This window comes from Borostomias antarcticus, assembly GCF_949987555.1.
Source record: "Borostomias antarcticus genome assembly, chromosome: 7".
Classification (NCBI taxonomy): Eukaryota; Metazoa; Chordata; class Actinopteri; order Stomiiformes; family Stomiidae; genus Borostomias; species Borostomias antarcticus.
Genome location: NC_140240.1, coordinates 8,262,996 through 8,287,414, shown reverse-complemented (window position 1 = coordinate 8,287,414; position 24,419 = coordinate 8,262,996).

Sequence of the window (24,419 nt, the reverse complement as noted above, 5' to 3'; positions counted from 1 at the left end):
AATGTAGGCTAGATATTACCACAGTATTACCCTGTTATTACTGAGCTGAGCTGAGTGGTACTGATCGATGTCACTGATGCATGGTATTGAGATGTGTGAGTGTATACAGCAGTGGCTTGAGCTGATTTCTCATTAGTCTCTCCATCATCAGGAATTCCTTACGCACTACTGACAACACATCCATTTTACATTTGTTCATGTTCCATTGACTTCTTACAGTGCCAAGAAATATCTACTTACTGGGCTTCTCATTAGAGCTTTTCACCTGCTTATTCTTAGCCCAGGGCTATCCTTAGAGCTACCCTGGGTTAAGCAATACATTGCGATATTTGGACCTTTACAAACATGTCTGGTGCTAATTCTCCAATTAGATTTACTAAAAGTAAGCTGAATCGTCCAAACAGTCTACTCAGAAAAATAATACATTGACATTTATTACCTTTTAAAACTCGCTCCCTCGGGACGCAGCATTCGGTCGAAGTGTGCATGCGCAACGTTGTGCTTAAACAACACAGTAGAAGCTAACTATTCCGGCGTCTATGGATATCACGCCTTTTTTAGCTCAATGATATCATGACGGAGGTGAGAAAACCGAAGCGAATCATCACGGAGGAAGCCAGAAAAAGAAAAATACAATCTGATAACGTTACGACAGTACGACAGTGCACTTACTCGCAGAGCCTGTGGGGGCGCAGTTCCGAGAAAACTGGAGAAAACGCTATGTATTGCTTTAACTTAGCCCCTTTTCACACACATATTAAGTCCAGGGTTAACCTAAGTCCAGGGCCATACGATTCACACTGCAGCCTTTCTGCGCAGAGTTTACATGTTCTCCCCATGTTCGCAAGGGTTTCCTCCCAAATAACCCAATATGAAAAACATGCAGAAGAACAGATCACTAACTACAGATCACTACCTACACTGTCTGTCCCTGACAAAGACGGACAGGAGCACTTGGTTGGTCACTGTGGCACGGCCCATGCATGCTGCCTACTGTCTGCTCCTGGCTGCCATAGACGGATTATGAAATGATGGGCCCCTGGGCACAGACACGTAAAGGGCAACCCCATCACCCCCTCATTTTTGAATTTGCCCAATGAGACGGCATCCATTGGTGGTTTCTTTCTTGTGACATCTTCAAAATGAATGTTGAGGCTATTACTTCAGTTTTTCAGCAGGATTTTAGGAGCTCTGTCATTGACATGAATGACTAAGCACTTTGACTATGCGACAAGAAAGGGCCCCCTGAGCTCTTGGGCCCCTGGGCCTGGTAGGCCCGTTCAGTAATATGTCTTTGCTGGCTGCCCTTGAGGGAAGGATGACGAGATGGGTGAAGAGCAGGAGAATTTCACTGGCAACCCTGATACATGTACTGTATGTGTTTCCTGTGTCCCCCACTACACGTGTGTTGACTACAAGTATGTGTGTCACATGCCGCATGACGAATAAAGAATTCTTCTTCTTCGTGAATATGTAGGCTACATACCACGTTAGAGACAATGCTATACTAAGTTCCACTGGTGTCTCACTGCAGCTTGACAATTCCAGTGAGAGGGTGAGTGATCCAAGATGGTGGAAGAGAGGCGCTTTGATCATCATTCCACATTATTTACTAAGTTTATAAAATAATAATAACTGTCCACAGGGCAAAATATGACAACCCTTGACACTGCAATTCTTGGGTCCTGAGCAACACAACCTGCCGAATGTCAAGTTCATACAAAGTCCGGGCCTCAAGATAATAATCTCACACTGAGACAGACAGACGGACACGGTTTGCCTCTTTAATGATAGATGTGAGGAGAGCAGAGAGGGTCACAGATGAGGGGCAGAACATATAGTACTGTACTGTAGAAGTCACCAGGATAGGAATTCCAACACTGTTCTCTGTGAGATTGTATACTGTACATGTAATGTCCTTAATCTAGACACACACACACACACCACACCACACACATCTCAATCTCCTCAACCACAGTCTCACACACACACAGCGTGTTAATACAAACATGGACACAGGACTCTGGACACAGCTTCTCTATTCAAGAGCACAGACAGAGTGGTAGAGAGACCAACAGACTGACAGAAAAGCAGGGAGGGAGGCAGACAGACAGACAGACAGACATGTATTTATAGACCCCCTGGAACAAGGGTACACTGAGCTTGTGTAAGCTTACACATCAGGCCCATGGCAGAGAATGCTACCTTTGTATGGGTCTGCTCTATGCTCTGTACCTGACTGGTACCTGTGTCTGGCTCTCTGTACTATGCTGTGTGCATTTGCTTGTGTGTGTGTGTGTGTGTGTGTGTGTGTGTGTGTGTGTGTGTGTGCGTATGTACTGGTCTGGTCTGGTCGGAGCCGAGCTCCTTTGGGCTCAATACAAGCTTTTCATGTCTCCTGTTACCGTGGTTACTGCAGAGGAGGGCTGCCATAGCGATAGGAAATTAGAAAATGATAATGATGCATGAGGCATAATGAGACCCTAACCCTAACATAAACACAAACATCAACACCAACACTAACCCCAACCCCAACCCTAACCCTAACCCTGACCCGAACATAGGCTTCACGTGTCTGTGAGCATGCAATATTTGGATGTGAGCATGCAGTGTCCGTGTAAAAAACACATGTTTGATATATTGCGTGTTTTGGAAAGCAACAGATCTGATCTCTCTACAACCAGATGATTCACTTTCTTAATGACCAAGGCACCCTTACGCCAGAACGCCCCCTCTTCCTCTCTCCCTCCATGTGTGTGTGTGTGTGTGTGTGTGTGTGTGTGTGTGTGTGTGAGTGTGTGTGTGCACGCTTGCGTGTGTGTGTGTGTGAGAGGGAGTGGTGGGATGGGGACAATATTTGATATTGTGTCAGAAAGAATGAATAGTATGAATGACAGACCCGTTTAAAGGGGAAGTCTGGTCTAGGAGAGAGAGAGAGAGAGAGGGAGGGAGAAAGAGAGAGAGGGTGATGGCTGTGAGGTCACATTCTTTGAGACCCTGATCATTGACACAGAAGAGTGTGGAGACAGAGTGAACACATTAAACCATCTCTTAGCACGCTCATTCCTCCACAGCACGCACAGGTCAGCTCAGGCATGAAGTTGTAGAGAGTAGATCACACACACACACACGCACACACACACACACACACACACACACACACACACACACACACACACACACAAACACACATACACACACACGCACACACACAATCACACATACATACACAGACACACACACACACAAACACAGATATGGAGGGTGATTTGTGCCATTTCTTACCTCACGGAGTGAACTGAGCTGCTAACTGAGCTGACTAACGTACGCCACATACGTGAGAAAAATACATTCGATTCCCATTGTATTTGATAGGAGAACTGACAGGACATGTGACATTATGGCCTAGCGGTGGCGGCGACAGACCTAAGTCAGCAATGTGTGGGCCGTGGCGGTGGCGTTTTTTACTTTGTGTTTTTTTTTTCTTTACTATGTCAAATATGTTTTCAGGCGAGAACCATATAAATTCCAAGTAGGTGGTCGGTTTATCAAATACCCCCCTCCTTTTTTTCTAGCTCCGTTTTCCTGTAGGCTTACGTTAGCTAGCTAACTAGATAGCTAGCTAACTAACTAGCTTACCTTAACTGCAGGGTTCAACAGAAAGGTCAAACAAAAAAGTTGATTTGGGGGGCAGTATCTCTAGCTAGCTACATAAGATAACTAGACTAGCTTACGTTGTTGTGTTATATTGTTGTGGTAACAGTTGGGAAGTAGTAGAGGGCCGTCACACAGTCACGTAGCAGCGCTAAAACCCGTGCATCTATAGCTCTGCAGAAGTCATTGGTCGTCCGTAAAGTCATTGAACGTTTAGTTCACGTGGAAGCTACAGTAGCGGCGCTCATCACGACTGTCTGCTCAGTGAGCAAATAAGTGGTACAAATCACCCATCGTACACAGACACACACACATGCACACACACGTGCACACACACATGCACACACAAACACATACACGTGCATACAAAGGCATGCACACACACACATGCGCACACACATACACACACACACGCACACTAATGCACACACACGCGCACAACACACACACACACACACACACACACACACACACACACTCACACAGAGCTAAGTGTAGGGGTGTTGGCAGGATCCAATTGTTACAGACCTTTTCTCAGTGGGTAGTCTGGGTGGACACATCAGCTATCTAGGATTTGAGTGCAGCTTTATTTTTTCACAGACAGACAGACAGACAGACAGACAGATAGATAGATAGATAGATAGATAGATAGATAGATAGATAGATAGATAGATAGATAGATAGATAAATAGATAGATAGATAGATAGATAGATAGATAGATAGATAGATAGAGTCTGCAGCCTGTCTCCGTGAGGACCTGGGGGCCAGTGTGGTGATGCCATGAGCCAAGCATTCACATCCCAGAACTAGATAATACACACACACACAAACACAAACACACACACACACACACACACAGTTTCACCTGGGCGCCAGAAAAGTGAGCTGTAAAAATTCTTCCCTGACCTCTCTCAACAAGACGATCGAGCAAGCTCCTGGAAAATGTTTGTCTATTGGCTGAGAACATATACAGAGCAGTAAACATGGGCTAAATACTACATATGAGAGACATGACTAACAGTAGAGTGCACAAATAGTTACAGAGAAGTTGCCTACATGGTAGGCTATAATGTGTTAGCTATCCCTGTATTCTCTTATATGATATTTAAGTGAATCATATAACAAAGCACAGTAAGCACTTAGCAGAACAGGCTCATAGAGAATGCCGCAAAGCAGAGGTGGGGAGACAGAAAGCAGAGAGCCAAGGGTAAAAAGGGGTGGGGTTAGCTGGATAGGGACAACTGATGACACAGAGTGGGAAGGAACTAGTCAAGTGGAGGCAGGGGGCCTTTCCAGGAGCCATTAGCTGGAGGTGGAGGGGGGAGAGTTCTCCAGGACCTGCTACAAGGTGGCAGGAGACAGGGGGTGTCCACAGGATCTGTTTAGAGTATAAGAGGGAGAGACACTAGGGAGGAGGACAGGGTTAGTGGCTGTACTGGACATCCACAGCAGACACAGGGGTATCTTTCGGACTCAGGGTGGTCTGCGGTTGACAGTGGGGCATCCACTGGACCTGGAGGGAGAGAGAGAGGCACTAGGGAGAGGGGAGGCAGAAAAGGGTTAGTAGCACGCAGAGCCATAAAAGCAACACAGATATTAAAACAGAATGTGCCAGTTGCAGGGCAACCAGCATCTGTATACACATCTAAATATACACACAGTGCATAACACCAATGTATACAGAGGATTCACAAGCAGGCTGGAGGCTGCCGTTCTGTGTCTCTAGGTCCTGGCTAGTGATTGTAGGCTAGACTGAAAAGTCTTCAGATCTTGCTTAAAGATTTTGTATTGTTTCAGCCCTTCTTACAGTAGATACTCTGGCAAGGTGTTCCAGAGGTTGGGGTCATAGAAACTGAAAGCTGCCTCTCCTTGTCTCTTGGTCCTGGCTTTTGGAACTGTTAGTACATGAGGAACTGGGTGGTCTGTTGGGCATGTACTGTACCTGTCAAGCATGTCTGAAATGTATTCAGGTGCGCGACTGTGGAGAAATGTATAGGCCTAGACTAATATAAGTATTTTGAAGTCTATTCTAGAATTGGCAGGTAACCTGATTGTAATGTCATACCTGAATTGGATTTCTGGAAATCCTTTCTTCGCTGACACCGGTGATCAACCCGTAATCGAAAATGGGGTGCGTGTATAATTGCGTTGATTGGTCTTCTCTGGGTCAGATGTTCGGTACAGTATATGGACAACATATCCAGTTTGAATAGGCATCACGACTGCGGCTAGAGAACAATGTGTTATTGTATTGCATATGATCAGGAGAAGACGCACTGCTCAACAGAACATTGAAAGCCCATTTCCTTCATGCGCTCGCTAAACAGTTGGTAGACTTTGTAGACAGTGCAGGGAGTTGTATTGGTTTGTGGGTAACGTGCGTTCTCACTGCAAATGAATCGTCCCACGGGGCGATTGCAAGCGGGCTGAGACCACCCTCTCTAGATCGACCCGATCTATGGGAGAAATGCTCCCGGTATCAGAACAACAAGCTAGGTCTGAATGCACTCTAAGACTGGTGTGGTGTGTGCTCTCCATCTAGTCTTAGTGAGGACTCGTGCTGTAGCATTCTGTATCATTTGTAGTTGAGAGATTGCTTTCTTTGGTAGGCCAGACAGTAGAGCATTGCAGTAGTCCAGCCTGCTTGTGATGAAAGCATGCATTAGTCTTTCGGTGTCAGCTTGAGAGAGAAACGGTTGCACCTTGGCAATGTTCCTTAAGTGGTAAAAAGATGTCTTGGTAATATTCTTGATGTGGGTTTCGAAATTAAGATCCGAGTCAAGTATGACACCTAGGTTTTTAGCCTGGCATTTGGTACATACACACACACACACACACACACACACACACACACACACACACTCACACACACGCACACACACATACACACACACACTCATACACACACGCACATACACTCATATGTACAGTACACACACACACACACACACACATGCTCATACGCGTACACATACATATACACACACAAATACACACATGTATGCACACACACACACACACACACACACACACTTGAATATAAAACTGCAACTACAGAAAGAGGGGAATGCTGGCTGAACCACAATGGAAAATGCAAGAAGTTTAACACACATGGATGAACGCACGCACACACACACTCACTCACATGTACACACACACACACACACACACACACACACACACACACACACACACACACGCACACACACACACATAAAGACTGCAACCTAATTCTCTACCAGAGTGGAAGTTGGTAATCTTAGTGGGTTTGCTGGTGGATTTCCTCATTGCACGAGATGTTTGGGCTGCTGTGTGTGTGTGTGTGTGTGTGTGTGTGTGTAGTGTGTGTGTGTGTGTGTGTGTCTGTCTGTCTGTCTGTCTGTCTGTCTGTCTGTCTTTCTGTCTGTTTGTCTGTCCACCTGCACGTGTTTCTTTGTGGTAGCAGTACATATCTGCTCCATAGGGGTAGAGACGTCATGTGAGCAGCTGGTTGTGGTCAGGGAGAAAGGACCTGAACTGTCTGTCTGTCTGTCTGTCTGTCTGTCTGTCTGTCTGTCTGTCTGTCTGTCTGTCTGTCTGTCTGTCTGTCTGTCTGTCTGTCTGTCTGTCTGCCAGTCTAACCTAAACATGTGACCTGACCAATGGGTTCTCTTTGAGGCCATAATGATTAAACTGACTGGTCAGGGAAAGAGGACTGGGGTGCAAGTAAGTGGAGTGCAGTGGTGTCTGAGAACCAATAGGGGGCGCTCATCCCACTAGGCGGATTCAGGTGAAGTTACATCTGTATTTCTCCAGTAGAGTTTAAGATCAGGAGTTTTGCTTAGTTTAGTCTAAGGGCCAAGCCTGGCAGGAATAATGAAGTGAACTGAGAGCACACACACACATATTTGACAGGCCATAAGAATATACAGTCACACATAGACACACACACATACATACACACTCACACACACTCCCAAACCCTCACACACTCCCGTTGGCGTGAGTCCTGGACTCTGGGTGATTGAGTGTCCAGCCCCCCACAGGTTCCCGCTCTGGTTTCCATGGTAACCAGAGCTTCCCCCTCCCTTATACAGCGATGGGAAACTGCTAATGAGTCTCTACAACCAGAGACCCTATATCACACACGCACACACACACACACACTCATGCATGCGTACACACACATACACACGCACACACACACCGGCACACGCACACACACACATATACACACACAGCGAGATGTGGAATTTATTGTTATTGTGATAACCCAGGAGTCCAGCAGTGGTGTAACAGGCTGTAATAAGGTTGTTTTAATAAGGGCTGATTTAAAGTGGGGCTCCTGGAGGAGCCCTATATCACACACACACACGCACACACACACACGGACACATGTGCACACATACACACACACTCACGCTCACATGCATGCATGCATGCACACACACACACACACGCACACACACACAGAAACGTCTTGCCAAACTATACAGTAGAGCTAATGAGTTGCTGTAAGAATAGTTATAGAAATGAGAGGAAATGAGGACTTGTCTATCAAAGTATCAGAATCTCACAATCCAAAGCTTTGAAAAGATGTGTGTGTGTGTGTGTGTGTGTTTGTGTGTGTGTGTGTTTGTGTGTGTGTGGGCATGTGTTTTAACCTGTTTTTATCCTTTAGTCCACCTCCCCTTTCCCCTCAAGTAACTGCTGTCACTACTCGGCTGCCATTGTAAATAAGAATCTGTTCCTAATTGACGTGCCTGTTGAAATAAAGCTGTGCTGCTGCGCTCGCGCGCGTGTGTGTGTATATATATATGTTTGTGTGTGTGTGTGTGTGTGTGTCATGGATGGAGTTGGAGCTTAAGGTTTAGGGATGAGCACATTTATGAGGATCATTTTAATGAATCTTTGCTGAGATGCCTGTAAAATATTCCTTCTCCCTGTAAGTTATGGTTCTGTGTGTGTGTGTGTGTGTGTGTGTGTGTGTGTGTGTTATTTTAATCAGTCCCTGGAGAGAGAACTCAGCTAAGGGGGCTACATGTCACTAGTCTAACATGGCTTCCTCCACTCCTCTCCTCACTAACACGCTAGCAGTTCTTGGAGATATCCCGTGTTTTGACAGTTGTCCTGCGCCGTCTCCTCCCCCCTCCTCTTATCTACTGAGTGGTTTATTCCCCGGAACCGCCTGGAAACATAGAACCTTCCTCTGCCTCTCTGGTGCCGCCAGCTTCTCCTCCTTTAATTTCTTATGATTTAAGAATCTATTCGTTGCAAAATCATGTACTGTAAAATCACACTGAACATCTTCACAGCACACAGCATGTTACACTGACCTCATTCAGGGCCATTTCACCCTCTACGTCTCATTAAGATGGATGTGGACTTCACTGGCTTACCTGATCATCATCTCCTGAAGGTACGTTCATTCGTTGATCCATACGGTAAGTGACGCATTTGTGACGTCAGGTTCATGGTTGTTGGGGGAGAGTTCAAAAGATTGTATTTTGCTATATGCAAGTACAAGTAGCCTACAGGTACATTGGAATTATTGGTCCTGCTCCTCTACACAGTTCCTGGCAAAACAATATAAATGTGAATAATATAATATTAACCTAGACCTCAAACTAAAGCCCATATGAATGTACTACAGAACCTAAGTGTAAACCTATAGGTACCTCAAGATAGCCGATATAGCCTATTAGAATGTGAATACAATGCAGAATACAGTACGGGTACAATAGTCATTGTGAAAGTGCAGTCAGAGTAAAGTGTCAGGTCCCGCAGATGAGGGGAGTGTGTATGTGGAGGGTGGTAATAGTCCAACGGGGGGAATGGGGGGGGGTTGTGCAGGTGGTCCACTGCTGATGTTGGGGCGTGGGGCCGGGGGGCCAGCTGGGAAGGGGGAGGGGGGTTAGTCCAGCAGGGGGTTACGGGTGGTCTACTGCTGATGTTTGGGGGGGTTGGAGGGGGTTGCAGGTGGTTGCTGAACATGCACACTGCCTGGGGGAAAAAACTGTCAAGGAACCTGCCTGTTCTGGAGTCTCAGGACCGTCGGTGGAGGAACAGATGACAGCTTGGGGGGTTAGTTAGTGCCCTTCATGGTGGAACAGATGACAGCTTGGGGGGTTAGTTAGTGTACTTCATGGTGGAACAGATGACAGCTTGGGGGGTTAGTTAGTGTCCTTCATGGTGGGACAGATGACAGCTTGGGGGGTTAGTTAGTGTCCTTCATGGTGGAACAGATGACAGCTTGGGGGGTTAGTTAGTGTACTTCATGGTGGAACAGATGACAGCTTGGGGGGTTAGTTAGTGTACTTCATGGTGGAACAGATGACAGCTTGGGGGGTTAGTTAGTGTACTTCATGGTGGAACAGATGGCAGCTGGGGGGGCTAGTGGTTAGTGGTTAGTGTCCTTCGTAACGGAGATGGCTCTGCTGCGGCGACATGAGATGGCCAGTAGCTCCACTCCCATGATGCTCCAGGAGGGGGGGGGGGGGGGGACAGAGAGGGAGGGAAGGTGGGGAGGGCAGGAGAAAGGGGAAGGAGAGAGAGAGGTGGAGATAAAGGGAGAGAGGGAGGGAGAGAGCATGGTATGTGTTTAGGCATGTATGGGCACAGAAATTACTTTCTGACTGTATTGACATAATGAAGTGAGAGGTTCCCTCTCAATATCACACATACTACTTCATTCACACTTATTACACACACACACACACACACACACACACACACACACACACACACACACACAGTAGGCTGATTTAGAAGTCCCACCATTTTCTAAACATTGCTCCATTGTGAAGGCAATAGGAGGTGTGTTTGTGTGTGTGTGCATGTATGTGTGTGTGCGTGTTTGTGTGTGTGTGTATGTGTGTGCGCAGTTAGGGCAGTTGTAGGTGATGGAGAGAGTGTTAATTTGTGAACTGCAGACTCTTTTTGGAGGAGACTCCTAAACACCAGTCATGTGTGTACTGTATATGTGCATGTGTGTGTGTGTGTGTGTGTGTGTGTGTGTTTGTGCGTGTGTCAAGGTTATAATTTTTTGATTATTTTTTATTTTTATATCGTTTTAACTTTTTGTTTTCAATTAACATCATGTTCAACCTCATGAGTCTATCCTGATCTCGCAAGCTCATGTTGTTTCAGTCTGTGTGAAACAAACCATCTGCTGCTTGTCAGGTAACTTCTGCGCAGGCGCCAAGGTTATAATAGTTTTGCTTTTTTCATTCGTTTTTATTTTTATATCGTTTTAACTTTTTGTTATCAATTTCAGTTTAGTTTTGATTAGTTTTAAAGCAGTACAGTTGCTAGTTTAGTTTCGTTTTTATTTTTTGAAAATGCTTAGTTTTAGTTTAGTTTTTATTAGTCTCAGTATTAGTTTTATTTATTTTTTCTTCTGTGCTAGCCTTGTCAGATAATCCTGATCTCGTGAGCTCACGTTGTTTCACTCCATGTGAAACAAACCATCTGGTGCACGTCAGGTTACTTCTGCACAGGGGCACAGCTAAATAAAATGGAGGATAGATTTCATATCCACCCAAAATACTAGGCTTATATATGAAATGAAAAAGACTAAAACTAAGGACATTTCATCTATAATTTTAGTTTATTTTAGTTAGTTTTGTAAACACACAATGCAGTTTTAGTTAGTTATCGTTTTTTTGTAAAGTCTAGTTTTTATTTTTATTTCAGTTAACTAAAATGTTTTTTCACACCTAGTTTTCGTTTTTCAGTTAGTTTTCATTAACTATAATAACCTTGGCAGGCGCACAACTAAAAGAAAATGGAGGATAGATTTCATATCCACCCAAAATACAAGGCTTATGTAAGAAATGAAAAAGACTAAAACTAAGGACATATTCTGTATAATTGTAGTTTATTTATTTTAGTTACTTTTGTAAACAGACAATACACTTTAGTTAGTTATCGTTTTTTGTTAAGCCTTTTTTTATTTTTTTATTAACTAAAATGTTTTTTCACATCTAGTGTTGGTTTTTAAGTTAGTTTTTGTTAACTATAATAACCTTGGTATAATAACCGCGTATGTGTGTGTGTACGTGTGTGTGTGTGTGTGCGCGGTGCATGTACAATATGTTTAATTATGAAACTGAAAAGCCAGTAAACATATTGGTATTTATGCTATCTGATACAGTACATGCATGTGAAGTTGTTTTCAAACACATTTAATATGAAATAAGATTTAAAATATCTTAATGCTTGTTACTCTTTAATTTCATGTATTGGTTTATTTATCAGTGACAGTGCACACAAATCAACAGTCAAGCTGCGTATGAGCCAGAGTGAGCCTAAAGGCTTGTTTTCTTCCACCTCCACCATCCCTCGTTCCTCCACCATGAGCGGCACCCTTGGATGTCCTCAGCTAGTGCCTTGCTTAAGGGCACAATGGTAGGTGATGATAGATCTCTGGGACCTCACCCAGAGGCCCTCCAGACGCTGGCTAAGTCAAGTGGCCCGGTTCGGGACTCGAACCAGCGATCCCCTGGGCTGCCTGATGAACAGAAACATCTTATATGTTCACTAAGAAAGCTGAGTAACTTACCAAAATCACTAAGAAAGCTTAGTAACTTACCAAAATTGTATTTTGCCGAAAGTCAAGACGCAGTGGTACGCTCTTCCCATCACACACACACACACACACACACACACACATATGCATACACATACACATGCACGCACACACACATGCATACACACACACACATGCATACACACACACACACACACACACATGCATACACACACGCATGCATACAAACACACACACACACATGCATACATACACACACGCATACACGCATACACACAGACACACACACACACACTCCTTCTCTCTAGTGTGATATCCTGAGCTGGCTGATGGATGGGTGGCACGTATGAATAGCTGCCTCTATTTATTGAAGGTGGAGACACAGGCGCTGTGTTGTCGAGACAGGACTCAGACCATGACCCCACGACCCTACACACACACGCGCACACACACACACACACACACACACACACACACACAGACACACACATTAGGCAGCATGGATTAGACGTCCATTCATAATGTGTACGTCCTCCTGGTCACAGCTATCCCTTTCACCTCTACAGACTGATAGGCAGACAGACCCAAACACAAACACGCACGCACACAGACACACACACACACACACACTCATCCGTCAAGTTCCATGCTGTTTATCATGCAGCTCTGTCCTCCAGCGTCCCGTGTCCTTACCTAGACACACAGTACACACACACACAAACACACACAAACACACACACACACACACACACACACACACACACACACACACACACACACACACACACTACACAAGTCTCCCCCTCCTAGCATGAGGACGGGGCTAGGGTTAATTCTGGAGAGGCACAACGTTCTGCAGAGATTACTGTGGATATGCCATTCACTATTACTGTACTGTAAGTTGCAGGTTATTTCTATCTATATCAATGAGACAAGCATTAATGTTCAGATATGAGAGAGACAGGCTAGATGTGGAGATATGAGAGAGAGACAGGCTAGATATGGAGATATGAGAGAGAGAAGTATTAACGTGGACATATGAGAGAGACAGGCATTAATGTGGAGATATGAGAGAGAGACAGGCTAGATATGGAGATATGAGAGAGAGATGAGCATTCATGTGGAGATATGAGAGATAGAGAGGCTGACAAGCATTACAAGTAATGTGGAGATATGAGGGATATGCTAGATGTACCATAGAGATATGAGAGAGAGACAGAGCTGGATGTGGAGGCAGTCTATAAATCCTCCTTTATTAGAGAGCAGGGCACAACCTGTCTCCCCTAGGACCATCTTATGAATGAGCCACTCAGCCTGGTCTCCCCTCAGTTTGAGTGTGTGTGTGCGTGTGTGAAAAGGTGTGTGTGTGTGTGTTTGTGTGTGTGTGCGTGCCTGGCGTGCGTGAGGAGGTGTGTGTGTGTGTGTGATGTAGCACTGTATGTTCTTCATATTCAGTACCTGTAGGTTTCATTTAGGCCCAGACATATAGTACCTCCTAATGAGTTTGCAGATGTATGCAGATTAATTTTCAAATGGTCAGGTTCATTTGTCATATCACACATCACACAAATAAACCTGACATTGTCTTTGACAAGGCTTATAAAGGGCAGTTATTATAAAGTGTAAACCCAGGTTATGTAAACCGGCTTTGGCAATATTTACTGTGTACAGTATGTCATGCGAATAAAGCTATTTAAATTGAATTGATTGACTGGTGATGTCTGACTCTTGTGATGATGACCTGTTATAACAGCTGCCCTGTCTGTCTGTCTGTCTGTCTGTCTGTCTGTCTGTCTGTCTGTCTGTCTGTCTGTCTGTCTGTCTGTCTGCCTTTGTCTTTCTGTCTGGCCATCTGTCTGCCTGCCTGTCTGACTATCTCTGTCTCTCTCTCTCTTCCTCTCTTTCTCTCTCTCGCTCTCTCTCAATGTTGAAACACAGCCTTGGTAGGCCGCACTGTGTGGAGGTATTTGCCCTAGACTGTGGGAATGAGATTATGTTCTATTGTTAATGTTCTAGCATGCTGTTTATACAGAACCTCACGCTGCATGCTAGAAAGCCCTAATGGTAACACAGTCCAACGGCAATTCATCTAATTTCACCAGAAGCACCCTTGAGTGTATTGAGTGTATTGTAAATTAATTTCCCAATATGCTCACTATCTACATGGGGCTTGTCCAGCTGAGACTGTGACACAGTCTGCTATAACCGTATAAATATGTTATAAGACGGTTTCTCACTCTGCAGCTCCTCCCTGGAGCTCTATCAGAAGTGTCAGTCTAACGCTATAACCCTAACTCTGCCTGTGGTGTCAGTCTAACGCTAGCTCTAACTCCGTCTGTGGTGTCAGTCTAACGCTGGCTCCAACTCTGTCTGAAGTGTCAGTCTAACGCTAGCTCTAACTCTGTCTGAGGTGTCAGTCTAACGTTAGCTCTAACTCAGTCTGTGGAGTCAGTCTAACGCTAGCTCTAACTCTGTCTGAGGTGTCAGTCTAACGCTAGCTCTAACTCTGTCTGAGGTGTCAGTCTAACGCTAGCTCTAACTCTGTCTGAGGTGTCAGTCTAACGCTAGCTCTAACTCTGTCTGAGGTGTCAGTCTAACGTTAGCTCTAACTCAGTCTGTGGAGTCAGTCTAACGCTAGCTCTAACTCTGTCTGAGGTGTCAGTCTAACGCTAGCCCTAACTCTGTTTGTGGTGTCAGTCTAACGCTAGCTCTAACTCTGTCTGAGGTGTCAGTCTAACGCTAGCTCTAACTCTGTCTGAGGTGTCAGTCTAACGTTAGCTCTAACTCTGTCTGTGGTGTCAGTCTAACGCTAGCTCTAACCCTGTCTGTGGTGTCAGTCTAACGCTAGCTCTAACTCTGTCTGAGGTGTCAGTCTAACGCTAGCTCTAACTCTGTCTGAGGTGTCAGTCTAACGCTAGCTCTAACTCTGTCTGAGGTGTCAGTCTAACGCTAGCTCTAACTCTGTTTGTGGTGTCAGTCTAACGCTAGCTCTAACTCTGTCTGAGGTGTCAGTCTAACGCTAGCTCTAACTCTGTCTGAGGTGTCAGTCTAACGTTAGCTCTAACTCAGTCTGTGGTGTCAGTCTAACGCTAGCTCTAACTCTGTCTGAGGTGTCAGTCTAACGCTAGCTCTAACTCTGTCTGAGGTGTCAGTCTAACGCTATCTCTAACTCTGTCTGTGGTGTCAGTCTAACGCTAGCTCTAACTCTGTTTGTGGTGTCAGTCTAACGCTAGCTCTAACTCTGTCTGAGGTGTCAGTCTAACGCTAGCTCTAACTCTGTCTGAGGTGTCAGTCTAACGCTAGCTCTAACTCTGTCTGAGGTGTCAGTCTAACGCTAGCTCTAACTCTGTTTGTGGTGTCAGTCTAACGCTAGCTCTAACTCTGTCTGTGGTGTCAGTCTAACGCTAGCTCTAACTCTGTCTGAGGTGTCAGTCTAACGCTAGCTCTAACTCTGTTTGTGGTGTCAGTCTAACGCTAGCTCTAACTCTGTCTGAGGTGTCAGTCTAACGCTAGCTCTAACTCTGTCTGAGGTGTCAGTCTAACGCTAGCTCTAACTCTGTCTGAGGTGTCAGTCTAACGCTAGCTCTAACTCTGTCTGTGGTGTCAGTCTAACGCCAGCTCTAACTCTGTCTGAGGTGTCAGTCTAACGCTAGTTATAACTCTGTCTGAGGTGTCAGTCTAACGCTAGCTCTAACTCTGTCTGAGGTATCAGTCTAACGCAGGGGTGTCAAACTCAAATACACAGTGGGCCAAAATGTAAAACTTGAACAAAGTCGCGGGCCAACATTGAACAAATGAAAATTTTAATATGGACCCAAACAAGTTTTGCTTTAACATTGAATATGCACTTATCACTTTCGCTTTTGGTGCGCATCAATGGTGTGCACTAACATATGTGAATACGCCCTCAGACACAAGTGTTGGTGCTCCATCTGCTCAGTAGAGAAGCTTGTAAAACCCTGACTGTCCTACAGCCAGGCAGACAGACAGACAGCCGGCATGCAGACAGACAGCCAGGCAGACAGGCCGGCAGGCAGACAGGCCGGCAAGAAGGCAGACAGGATTGAATGAACAGGAACAGAGCAAACACAGTGGCCGGCTAGGTCAACACAGGTGTCTCTATCACAGTGAGACGTTACATAACGTAAAGCTTCTGTTTTCTACCTTTCTTTTCGCCATTTTTAAGAAGGGGTAACACGGTTACAGTTGTAGTATGAGATTGCTATGACTACTGTCACAGAAGAGAGGGCGTTTCTGGGTCCTGTCTTGATTGACGCGCCAAAACAACAGCAGAGCATTATGGGATTTGTAGTATTAGCGGTGAATGCGCTGTATAATACTGGCGGGCCAGCTCTAGTAGTCATTTGGTATTGCCTCGCGGGCCAAATATAATTACACTGCGGGCCAAATTTGGCCCGTGGGCCAGAGTTTGACACCCCTGGTCTAACGCTAGCTCTAAATCTGTCTGTGGTGTCAGTCTAACGCTAGCTCTAACTCTGTCTGAGGTGTCAGTCTAACGCTAGCTCTAACTCTGTCTGAGGTGTCAGTCTAACGCTAGTTCTAACTCTGTCTGAGGTGTCAGTCTAACGCTAGCTCTAAATCTGTCTGTGGTGTCAGTCTAACGCTAGCTCTAACTCTGTCTGAGGTGTCAGTCTAACGCTAGCTCTAACTCTGTCTGAGGTGTCAGTCTAACGCTAGCTCTAACTCTGTCTGAGGTGTCAGTCTAACGCTAGCTCTAACTCTGTCTGAGGTGTCAGTCTAACGTTAGCTATAACTCTGTCTGTGGTGTCAGTCCAACACTATAGCCCTTGCGCTCAGTGCTCCTGTTTTATAGCTCCCATGGATGGCCGAGAAGGTGAAAGGAGCTGTTATTTCGGACCTGATGGATGTCAGCGAGGACAGGGAATGATCCAGGGTTTAGAATGAAAGCGGTTCGGCTGGGTTTCACCCAGATGGGGTAGAGACAGTCACACCAAGCAACACTCCACGGGAGTTTGGCCTGCGGCCGAGTGATCCATCACAACAACGAAGGAAGCTCTAGGAAAACAAACGTCTCCCATGCGAACGCCCGTGGACAGCTTATGAAACCTGAAACTATGGTCAGCTGGGAGCTGGCTAATTAAGATGGTGTTTTTCTGCTGCCTGTGTTGAAGTTGAATTTAGACTCACAGAACCATCTACCCCTCCCCCACATACACTCATACACACAGCTGGCAAAATGAGAGGAATAAATCACATTTTACTGTCTTATTACTGTATGGCGATGTGGGAGCCAGCGTTCATTCTAGCGAGGATATGGAGTGTGTTACTCGGCGATGAGGGTGACGAACCAGAGGCCTGGGGGACGAATTACATCTGCCCCCATCACACACACACACACACCGAGGAATAAACACACTACATGGACTGGAAGAACCCTGCTATTTCTACCCTCCCAGAGTTCTGTGCAGAGTCTGGACACACACACACGCACACGCACACACACACACACACACACACACACACACACACACACACACCTACACACCTACACACCTACACACACACACACACACCTACACACCTACACACACACACACACACATACACACACACAGGGAACTTACTGAGAAAGCGGACTTTGGGAGAGTTTCCAGTTGAAGTTACTCAGGAATGAAGATTGACACCCCAGGATTAAAACCAACATGAAATTAGAGTTAACCAGCGGTGGCAGACGTGTACACACACACACACACACGCACACACACACACACACACACACACACACACACACACACACAATACACACACTCACTACACACACACACACACACACACACACACGCGCACTATACACACACACACATTCAGTTCTGAAATTAGAGTTAAGCAGTGAGGCCAGACACTTATAGGGAGAAAGCACATTAATGACATAGGATGGCGAGGGACAGCACAGCACTGTGTGTGTGTGTGTGTGTGTGTGCATGTGTGTGTGTCTGTGCGTGTGTGTATGTGTGTGTGTGTGTGTGTGTGTGAAAACAGAGATTGGTTTACAGCAGATCAGCGTTAATTTGACTGATGCTCTCTGCGACCCTATGTGGTAATAGTGGTTGGCAGGTATGTGCGTGTGTGTGTATCTGTGTGTGTGTGTATGTGTGTGTGTGTGTGTGTGTGTGTGTGGGGGGGGGGGGTCGGATCTGGGTGTGTGAATGTGTGTGTCAGGGTTGGTTGAGGTTGCTAGTTTCAAATGCAGAAACCACACTTGGAATGGGGAATGTACTTAAATCATTATTTTGGTTTGCTAGTGATACTATAATAATACACACACACACACACACACATTAGCCTAACACATTCACTCACTAGCTTACATTTTGGCAGAAGTTAGACCTGAAAACAATAAAAAAACATTTCTCTCTTTCTCCCTCATGTCTGTCTGTTGCCATTACAATGGAGCACTGTGTCTGGCCTTCAGTGTGAGGAATGAGCACACTCCAACACTAGCTGACCAGCCAGCACTGACCAGCTAGCACTGACCAACTAGCGCTGTCCAGCTAGCACTGACCAACTAGCACTGACCAGCCAGCACTGACCAGTTAGCACCAACCAACCAGCACTGACCAGCAAGCACCAGCTATCACTGACCAACTAGCACTGACCAACTAGCACCAGTCAGCAGTGACCAGCTAGCACTGATCAGCTAGCGCTGACCACTAGAGCTGACCAGTTAATGCTGACCAACTTGCAATGACCAGCCAGCAGTGACCAGCTAGCACTGACCAACTAGCACTGACCAGCCAGCAGTGACCAGCTAGCTGACCAAGTAGCGCTGACCAACTAGCGCTGACCAGCTACAGTAACAATGACCTATATATATATATATATATATATATATATATATATAGGTGGAACCCGATGGTAGGATGTGTTTAAATTCATTTTCTGTTTTTTTGTCTACATTTTAATGATTGCATATACCTTAGGCATGTTTGTTATTTTCTTTAATGCCAGGTGTTTGTTCATGCCTGCAATTCATGTTTGTTTAAAAAGGGTTAAAAGAATAAATGTAATAGGTAAAAAATGTAATGGAAGCGGAGAAAGATAGATAATGTATAGACTTACCTTGACCTTGATGTTGATTGGAGAAGGGTCACGTCACGAGTGTGCATGCAGTATAGAGTGGGTCGGCGTGTGCAGGTAGGGGTGAGCGGGAGTTCTGCGAGGGACAGAGGAGAGAAAAAAGAAGTTAGAACCGTGTGCGGCTATATTCGTGAAAGTAGTGCATGTGTATCAGAGGAGGCTCGTCCATTGAGGTAGAGGAGGACAGTCCTCATCAGTTTTTGGAGAGAAGAGAGGGATTAAAATATAAATATATGCATTTATTTATTTATAATAAATATTTAATATTATCTCAGTTTTGTTAATACATCAGGTTTTCCCTATTGATAAAAACCCATTATTGAAATTCTCTAGCTCCAACAGTGACATCTATAACATGCAGCTGGAGGACCCATAGATATCTATGGAAGGGAGGAATTCCTCCCTTGGGCGTGTTCCTTAGGGGTCTATCAATGTAATGCAATTTTTCATGTTAATTTGTGATTGGCCAAAATGCAGAAAAATTACCGCAAGGGAGGACAGCGCTTGCGCGCTGTGCGCATGCGTGCTGGAGCAAGTGGGGAAGCTATTTCGTTTCTAAAGACGTTTCTAAATATCATATTACAGAGGCATGTGAAAAACCACAACAAGCCCTCGCTCTATGTAAGCACAACTAGCGATTCATAAAGACAGATTGATGAAAACAACCGTTTCGCTGCAGAAAATAGATTTTTTAGAAGCTGCATTCTCAGTGCCCCGTCCGCCGCCATTACATGAATATACTTGGCTTGCGCTGGATTTAAAATTTCTTCTACAGGCCTCCGAATTACACCAAAGTTATCTCGGTGAGTGAAACGTCTTATAATATGCCGTAAATAAGGTCCAGATTGTCAAAAACGAGCATTCTCCTTTAATTAAGTTAGTTAATTAATCAATACAATAAGATTAGATTATTAGAGGTAATTGGAAACAAATAATTACATAAAAGTAGCAAGGACATCTGAGAGCTGTTTATTGTAGAGATACACACATCAAAAGAACTCTGGGCACTGTCTTCGTGAACATGAGGGGGCAGTAGTGTTATATATATATATCAGTGGAGGCTCGTCCATTGAGGCAGGGGAGGACAGTCCTCCTCAGTTTTTGGAGAGAAGAGAGGGATTATATATGAATTTATTTATTCATAATTAATATTATCTCAGTTTTGTTCATAAAGCAGGTTTTCCCTATGGATAAAAACACATTATTGAAATTCTAAAGCTCCAACAGTGACATCTATAACATGCAGCTGGAGGACCCATAGATATCTATGGAAGGGAGGCTAGCTTCCCTTAGGGCAGGTTCTTTTCTCTGAAATCAATGTAATGCCTTTTTTCTTGCTAATTTGTGATTGGCCAAAACGCTGAAAAATTACCGCAAGGGAGGACAGTACTCCGGCCCTGTCTGAACAGGATTCAGATATTGACATTTTGTTAGTCCAATCACATTCCAGATTCCAGATTTACCACAGTGAAGGCTGATTGAGTCGGCGTTGATGTCTGTGTTTCTCTTCCCTGTGCCATTGGAGACTTTTTGTGTGTTCGTAGCTCCATAATATAATACATCCGAAAGTATTATGGGACATATTATACATCAAACTGTTCGTCTATTTGTCTTGATTCTAGCCATCTAAATATCTAAGCTTACATAAATACTTTTTGAGCTAGAGCCGTCTGAACACGACTCGATTGGCTCGATCCACTGGGTCGATATAGCCTGTAACGTTAGCTACGAGGTGCACGTCAGGCTACGGCATAGGCAGCCGCGCAGATGGGCTGGAGGCGCAAACTGTCGGTAACTCGTCCAAAACATTTCTAGAGACTGGGTTGCAACACCGGATCGGAGAAATCCACAGCCTGGCTCCTGCTTGCGTGAGAATTGATCGCTTTGCGGTGCTTATTCCTCATCCAGTGATGGATGGGTGGATGGAAAACTTTCAACTGAATGTTCATATTGTTCTGATAATTGTAGGCTATAGCAACATAAGAGTGGCAGCTTTGACAGCAACCCAAATGAGCTAGTGCTAATCCCATAGCTGTACCATTGCTACAGCTAGCCATGAGCAAACTGTAGCTAGCCATGAGCGAACTGTTGCATTTGCTGTGCAACGTATTCCATTGTCCAGTTGTCAAATCTATTTGCCAACAAACTGTTTGAGAGCCAGCACACCTCAGTGTCCCCTAATCAAAAACATTTTTCATATATCACCTAACCTCTCCAGCACCTCACCAATATCAATTATTTTCTCTCTTTAGAGAAGAGTACAATCCATTACAACAACTATTGCTTACAATGTTTTATTGTTGTTTTGTAATATTTTATCATGAATATGATAAATAAATGCTGAATGTAGTTAAAGAAAGTTTTATTCAGTTTTTCATATGCTAAAATTGACTGTAAATCCACTTTAAAGCTGATATTTCAAATAATAACTGACTCAGGGAAAGTGCCACCCGGAGCCCATGGGCGGTTCGCCTCTCTTCCTCCTGTCCTCCTCAGTTTTTTGAGTCACCAGTCGCCACTGATATATATATATATATATATACAGATATAATTTTCTTAAGGTACAGTAGGCTAATATAAAATAGGCAATGTATTGCATTCATAACAAAGTAGGCAATTTATTGACTGATTTCAAAAGAAAACATACAAGGTGAGCTTATTAGATTTAGGCTATTATTATCGATTGCTTTCAAAACACCGGCTGCTCATCAGAAGAATAATGAAAAAGCAAAAAAGTCATGCTATTCTGAAATATAGCCTAATATCTTGTTGTTGGCCAGGCTCAGCCATTGAAACTGTACTGTGCTGGAACCTCCGCTTTCCAGGACCGTGGATCATCAGGGTGGTCAGATTCTTCACCTATGTTATGTTTGGCCGTCTGAATATGATATTTTATGTCTGCACTCCCACCATGCGTGACAGAAAAGGTGATCTTGCAGTGTGTGCAAAAGGCAGCATTTTCCATAGCAACAGCTTTGACAACGATACATGCAGACAATTCAGTGTTGAAATCATGGAGGTATAATATAACTGGAGACGGCATTGAACATGGCTGCCTATTCATTTCAATGAAAGTTGCTCACCGGTGCATGAAGCCATTTGACTTAGTGGCCAAAGCTCAGTATCGCAAGTCGGCCCAAAAGCCTTATTTCTACCAGAAGTGGATTATAATAGATAGTGCTAGAAGAGGAAAACATTTTTTCTGGGTATCATTCAGCATCAAAGACCAATCTAAAAAATATAAACTTTTAACTCACTTACCTTTTTTTTTTTTGAAGCCACCAATACCTGTATTGAGACGATTTTAGAAATATGCTGTGAATGAGCCTCGGGGACGCTGGGCGCGTTCATGAGTCCTGTGAACTCGACGGAAAACACGTCACCATAGGAAGACCCGCCCTACTCTGTCTCTGATTGGCTAGTTTAAGGGAATGTTGAATGTTGAATAACTTAGCTATTTTAGCTAACTTAGCTTATTAAAAGACTTCAGGATTATGTGGGCTCTCTGGTTCAGTGTTAGACTGGTTTGAGTTATATTTCGGGTTGAGACTATGTTGTCTCTCTTCATGAGCACCTCTCGGCCAAAACCAGCATAACTTATGGGGTTCCCCAAGGGTCGATCCTGGGACCAGTATTGTTTAGACTATATATGCTGCCGCTGGGAAATATCATCAGAGAACATGGAGTAAATTTCCATAGCTATGCTGACGACACACAGCTCTATATTTCACTATCACCCCATGACACTAGCCCGATAGATAAACTGGTTGTCTGCATTGACCATGTCAACCAGTGGATGTCACATCATTTCCTCCAATTAAACAAAGACAAGACTGAGGTTTTAATTATTGGTGCTAAGGCCCAGAGAGAGACACTGCACTAACCTAAAGTCCCTGGCCAAAAACTACAAGCCCTTAGCAAAAAATCTTGGCGTGCTTTTAGATCCTGATTTGAATTTTAACTCTCACATCAACAGTATTACTAAAACCGCCTTCTACCACCTTAGAAATATTACAAAGGTGCGACCATTTCTCTCCCAGGCAGACACAGAGAAACTCATGCATGCTTTTATTTCCAGTAGACTTGACTATTGTAATGCCCTCTTCTCTGGCCTTCCTAATACATCTGTCAACAAACTTTAGATTATTCAGAATGCTGCTGCGCGTCTTTTAACGAAAACAAGGAAGAGAGAGCACATCTCACCTGTCCTGAGGTCCTTACACTGGCTACCTGTAAAATTCAGAATAGATTTTAAAATTGTATTGCTGGTGTTTAAATCACTGAATGGCCTAGCACCTGAATATCTTTCAGACATGCTAGTGTCTGTTAAAGTATTTTTATACTTGGTTTAAAAATAAGAGCATGCAAGTGGTCGGTCAAGCTGGTTTTAAACAAAGGCAATAGTTTTATTCTGTTACGATTCTGCAGTCGGACTCTAGCACAGGAAGTGAATCCAGGCAGAGTGAGTCAGTTGTGGACGAACCAAGCCCCCAGGATCAGCTTGGCGCATTGAAGCCACCATGGGCTTTCAGGCCAAGCTCGGTATTGCAAGTCACGTGACGGCATGCGGCCCAAGACCCTTATTTCCCATGGTTTGTGGATTATGATAGATAGGGCTAGAAAAGGAAAACAACATTTTTCTCGGTATCATTCAGCATCAGAGACCAATCTAATCAATATAAACTTTTAATTCAATGGGGTTTTGTTTGTTTTTGAAGCCACCAATACCTGTATCGAGCCATTTGAAACATGTGCTGTGCACGAGCCTCGGGGACGCTGGTCGCGCATTCAAGAGTCCTGCGAACTCGGGAAAGCACGTCACCATAGGAAGACCCGCCCTACTCTGCCTCTGATTGAATAGTTTTAAGGATGTCATGCAATGACGTCGGCTAACATTTGCTATGCTTTTAGCAATGAAGCTGCTATGATCATGCTAATCATAGATATGAACGTATATCTATGATGCAAATGATCATGACATGTGGTTACTTTAGGACATCGTTGGAAAAGATCTAGAGGGTAAGTGGGTCAATGTTGAATAACTTAGCTAACATTATCTAATGTTACATTTCTTTATATTAACATCAACTATATTGATAGGCTAGGGAGCTATGC